Consider the following 6,039-nt stretch of genomic DNA (forward strand, 5'->3'; position numbering starts at 1 on the left):
TAACACTCATTTGAATTTGTTCTAGATCATCAGATGTGATGTAACAATGTCTTGGAAGTCAGTCTGAGCCAGTTTACTTAAGACTCACCTACTTAAACCAACGACAGCTGTTTCGGAAAACATCCGTTGAATCACAAGGTCACGAGGTTACTAAATATCCGGTTCTGATTAGAAATTCTCTGCATCAGTGGTTTTTCACAGATCGTCCTGTGTCCAAACACATCTCCACCCCAGAGAAAACACATCCATTCACACCCTCTAAAAAACCACAGGTTCATTCAGATAAACGCCATTCATGCAGAGAACGAAAAACCACTTTGACTCCTTACTTAATTTGGTCATTAATCTTTTACAGATCCGATGTGCACTTCCAGGTTTTGGATGAAACTTTCGCATCTGCATTTAATTCTGAAGATTGGAGGATGCTGATCTCCGTGGCTTTCTTTTGATAACGCAAATCCAGTCCCTAGAGCAAGTGCACGGAGAGTCATGCTAAAAGGACGACCAGCTTGTCTTGGTACACCCGAATGTTTTTGGTTTAACCTGACTGTAAACTTGCCATGTAAGATTGTTCCAGTAATAATTCATAATTGTCTGCAATGTTGTTTCAACGTTTCTGTCTCAAAACACCTGGTTTCATTTGGGAAACGGTTTTGTCAGCATGTGTCCCGCTGCGGTAGAAGTGTGCAGTCCCCAAAACTTTGTGTGCGAATGTGGATATCAGTTTTCAAGTATGGTCTTGTAGGTCCGTTTTTGGTTTTCAGTAACAGATATGTTTTGACTATAGTTGACCGCAGACGGTGACTCTTACCATGCGCAACGTCCTGCTGAGGACCTAATCCTCACACATTCCTCCTTTAAGTCCAGTGAGATAGCGTTTAAGTGTCTTATATGTCCATTACGCAGACGTTAACTCTTTGTAGGGAAGCTTTTGTCAAAGTTTGTTGCATTTGGAAGCAGAATTGTTTGTTTTCTCACCTTGTATTCAATGATATTAGTGGTCCATCAACTGTGGATACCTCACACTTGCTTGTGATACATCTAATACTTTCTTAAAGAGGCCATATTGTGCTCTTTTACTTGTCTTGATTTAGTTTTTGAGGTCATCTAGAGTTGTTTTTAATGTTTGAATGTCCCCATATTCTCCATTGTTGCAGTTTATCACTTTCCAATTCCCCCTGTCTCTATGAAGCCCCTCCTCTTCTAAAAATCACAATATGCTATGATCTGGACCAGTGTGTTGGGCAAGTATTTTGAGCGTGTTTTGAAAATGTCCCACCCATAACCACCAGTTTCAACACACTACTAACTAACCCAACCAGGCCCCACCCCTTTATTCTGCATATTAATTATTTAAATGAGGAATATTATCATGTGTTTGTTCCCGGAAGAAAACTCAAGACTTCAATGGAGGCATTTCAGGGAGTTCAAAAACACTGACACTGATATACAGAATAACACGCACAAGAGGGACTGTGGTTTGTTACTTTACAGAGTTTTTTCTTGCTCAAACAGCAACATTACACAAAGTTGAAAATGTTAAAAAGCACAATAAGTCCTCTTTAAATGAGATGGAGAGAGGGTGGTGTTGAGACTTTAAGACAGAGCGAGGGAGTCGTTCAGCTCAGCAATAATAAACCTGGATGCGCTCCAGATCTCTGGTTATTTGCACAGCGGTTCCCCATCTCAGTCACTCCAGTGCTGCTTGTTTACATTGAAAATGACCCAGAAAATATGGCTCAGCCAGTGGCCACCAGACCCCCTTATGGCTGAGGTGAAAATGGCATCACAATTCATGCAAAAAGACATTTAAAGCAAATACAGAGGGGATTCTTTTCCAACACGTAAAGCTAAAGCCATGAGATATTGCAAACTATGTGGGTTATATAATGCCACTGGAGGAATTTCCTGAATGGGACTTGCATAGTTGGGCTATGAATGTATTAATCTCCTATAGTAAAGATTATGTTTTGCCTAGATGGTAGTGAGATAAAATGTATAACTTTTGCATAACTCTCCTGCTTCTGCTGAGAAAAAAATCCACTACTAATCTAGTGACATACCTTGAGTTTCAGAAGAGATCTTAATAATAGCTCAAACTGTTTAGATTTCCCATGATGCCAAATCCACAAAGAAAGTACCCGAGTGCAAGGACTTGTCGTTATGAACTCAGACATTTCTATATTACATCAGCCCCTCTATGGTTGAAGCATTCAACTGCGAGTTGTCTGTTGTTTTTTAAAACTACTTTTTATTGTCATGGTCTTCACTGTTTATGTACACTATGTGACAACAGAAGGATGAATGGCATTAACCTGAAATTCCCTTCACAATCTGACCATATATATCATTTACTGTATGTTTTGAGCAGTTAAAGGGTTAGTTAACCCAAAAATAAAAATTCTGTCATTATTTACTCACCCTAATGTGGTTGGACACCCATCAGACCTCCGCTCATCTTCACACACAGATGAAGATATTAGTGTTGAAATCCGATGGCTCAGAAAGGCCTTCATTGACACCAATGTCATTTCCTCTCTCAAGACCCATAAAGGCACTAAAGACGTCGTTACAAAGCCCATCTCACTACAGCGGCTCTACGATCAGTTTATGAAGACACCAGAATAGTTTATGTGCACAAAAAAACTAAATAACAACTTATATAGTGGTGGGCCGATTTCAAAACAAAGTTTCGAACGGTTATGAGTCAGTGAATCGATTCATGATTCGGATCGCCAATGTCATGTGATTTCAGCAGTTTGATACGCAATCCGAATCATGAATCGATTCACTGACTCATAACCGTTTGAAACTTTGTTTTGAAATCGACCCATATCACTATAAGTCGTAATTTAGGGTTTTTTTGCACACTAAAACTATTCTCACCGCTTCATAAATGATTGTAGAGCCGCTGTAGTGAGATGGGCTTTGTAACGACGTCTTTAGTGCCTTTATGGGTCTTGAGAGAGGAAATGACATTGGTGTCAATGAAGGCCTTTCTGAGCCATCGGATTTCAACACTAATATCTTCATCTGTAGCCTGACAATCCAGACCCACATCAAGATGTTTGGTCTGGAAACTCACCATTGACAGCTCAATCCGAGGGGCGGATAAACGGCTGTCTTTCAAACTCCCTCTGCACGCGATAGGATAGCGCTACAACCAACCAGAGCAACGAAGGTGAAGCGGAGCTCGTTGACAGATTAAACATTCGCCGTATCTGGTCGGCAAAACTCAGAACTCATCTTCCCTTTTTAAGAATGACTTCAGTGCCGTTCTTTTCTCAGAGAATAGCTTAACTCCAGAGAATAGCTTAGTCTTCTAGAGTCGCGGTCAAAGCTGATTTGAAAGTCCGCTGTTCGCCAGTTTCTGTGTTTACTAGAAGCACGCAAGCGCAACTCGGCCGTCATTATGTTAAGCCCCGCCCACCGACTCTATACACAATGGCCCTCATTTATCAATCTTGCGTAGAATTTGGTGTATATGTTGGCGTAAGATTATGCTTACACTCCTCTCACCGCCTGATTTATGAAACTGTGCGCACCTCTGCAATTCAGGTGTACGCAATACTTGCCCTTGATAAATGCGGCGGCTGAAAACGATCGTCATTAGAATAACACGCCCCTAAATATTCAAGTCTCCGCCTCTCCCACGCCCTCATTTTACGTCATGGACAAACAGAAGACGGCAAAGAAGCGAAACTTCTCCGACGTGGAGATCGGGCGCGCTCAATCATCTCACTACTCCACTAGTCAGGGCACTGATTAGGACATAAGTCAATGGGCTGACTCCCTGATCAGTGCTCTGACTACTGAGCTAGTGAGATGATTGAGCCGCGCCCATCGAGACCATCACCAGGGAAGTGAAAAAAAAAAAAACGAAATTGTTTTATTTGGGAGTTTAAAGAGTGGGATTAAAGGTCTACAAAAACAAAATATGGACCCAAATTACGAGTACTCTTAATAGTGTGGAGGTTGATAAGTGCACTCCAGCAGTTTAAATAGATGTTTGGATGATAAATTACCATCACAATGCATTATTTTACAGCACGTTTTGAAACAATTAGCATTTAATTTCGTATCACGGCACATGTATTGGGGTGTACAATAGTGATGATGATGTGATGTGGAGTACTACCATTCATTCACATTAATGATTACATGACAATTTGTAAGATTCTTATTATTATTATTATTATGATTATTATTATTCTTAATGACGCTTGTTATTCAGAAGAAGAATGTCGTTTTTATTGATTTTATTATTATTTAAAAGAAGAAGGTCATTTTTATTATTTTGTCAGTCTGAATCATTGTAGTCCCAGTCCGTGCGCAGCTGCCGGGCCAGGCGAGCCTGAAACGTCAGATAAAGCGCACAGGCTCGCGACTGGAGGAATACATATGCCTACAAAATCAAACGCTTTGGTAAAGTCACACAAATTAAACATTGACGTTCATGTTGCACAAAAATAAACACTGAATGTTGTTGTTGTGGTTTTTAACAGTGGGTCATATAGCATATCTTGTCAGTGCGTTTTGTGGTGTTAGGAATTGTTTTCTGCGCATTTTTCCACTAACTCAAACGTGCGTACAACACCTCCTGAGCTGGCGTAGGATTTGAGCGTGCCGTACGCCAACGTCCATATTGATAAATCTCAAAGTCACCGTGGGTTTGGGTGTACGCAAGGTGTACGCTGGAAATTTGGTGTACGCACTTTTGATAAATGAGGGCCAATGTGATTGGCCCGAGCAGAGTTTGGTGTTTACAGCTCAGAAGGTTATTGAGAGTTGCTAGACGACACTAGACGGCAGATTCGATTTGCTGCCACTACGGTGCGTCTAGATTTCTAGGCTACTTCATCCGTGTCTGAAGATGAACAAAGGACTTACGGGTGACGAACGACATTAGGGTAAGTAATTAATGACAGAATTTTTGGGTGAACTAACCCTTTAAAATCAGATTTTCAAAGATGACCAACCGTGGAAGTTTCATTATAGGTTCAAAGACAGCCATTGCTTAATCTTTTATTCTTTTGACCAAAGATAGCCTGGAATAAATTTCTGACAGTGTTTATGTCACATTGTGGTTGCTGCTGTAACGGACATAGGCCAGTAAGAGCTGTGCGTGTAAACCTCACTCCCCTGGCCCTTAAGAGGTGAACTAGCGACTGACACTACCGGCTGCTGTCTTTAACGTCCTTGATAGCACGCCCGTCTCCCATTCCGGGAACCTGGGTTCGAATCCCGCTCGAAGTGGGTCGAGTTGGACCGTTTACATTTGTTGCCGTTGACCTGGATGGAAGTGAAGTAACAGACGTTGGCCAATGAGAGCTGTGTAAACCTGACTCCCCTAATTTCAATATGCACTTTAGCTACTGATGCTAGCGGCTGCGGTCTTTAGTGTTCTTGTTAGCGCCTGCCTCCCACACTGGAGTCCCACGAATCCCACTCAGAGAGGGTTGAGTAGGACCAATTAAACTGCTATGACCTACGTCTACTGACTAGCCAATAAAACTGCAACATGAAATGGCACACTGATCAATACGACATGCCGCTAAAACTGACAATGGCGGCCTGTCTGAGCCATCGGAGTCTTACAGGTGACAGAATTTTCATTTTGGGGTGAACTAACCCTTTCAGTTGACATCTTTTCATAACACACATAAAAAACACAATTGCCACAAGTGCAATTCATCTTGCTCTATTTATTTACCACTATTGCAGACGTTTTATTCTTCAACACTAACTTGCGTCGTAGCCTACAATTCAATAGATTTGTAGGCTATGCTATGATTTGTAATGATCTTAAAGGATTGCATAGTCTGTAACAGGCGTTACTGAAATATTTTGAATTCTGTATATCATGTTCTCACTCAATATACATAATGTTTTACACAATAATGGTTAATATTATTTAAAAAAAAAATCACAAATTTAAAATTATTCTTTTAAATTTATGAAATTTACTAGTAAATATTAAAAAACTTGGTCAAGCAAATGAACTAAGCTCCTATCTACATTAAATTTCATTTACTCGGT

General features: G+C 40.7%; 1 long non-coding RNA gene across 1 annotated transcript in view; it reads left to right on the forward strand.

Moving 5' to 3' along the window:
* Positions 1-758, forward strand: part of LOC137039943 (uncharacterized) — a 62,828-nt gene extending 62,070 nt beyond the window's left edge. The window contains exons 4-5 of the long non-coding RNA XR_010897785.1: positions 26-138; positions 356-758. This is a non-coding gene — a long non-coding RNA (uncharacterized lncRNA). The remainder of the gene's footprint in view (positions 1-25; positions 139-355) is intronic.
* The last annotated feature ends 5,281 nt before the right edge of the window (positions 759-6,039 follow it).

This window comes from Pseudorasbora parva, chromosome 14, assembly GCF_024679245.1.
Source record: "Pseudorasbora parva isolate DD20220531a chromosome 14, ASM2467924v1, whole genome shotgun sequence".
In the NCBI taxonomy this organism is placed as follows: domain Eukaryota; kingdom Metazoa; phylum Chordata; class Actinopteri; order Cypriniformes; family Gobionidae; genus Pseudorasbora; species Pseudorasbora parva.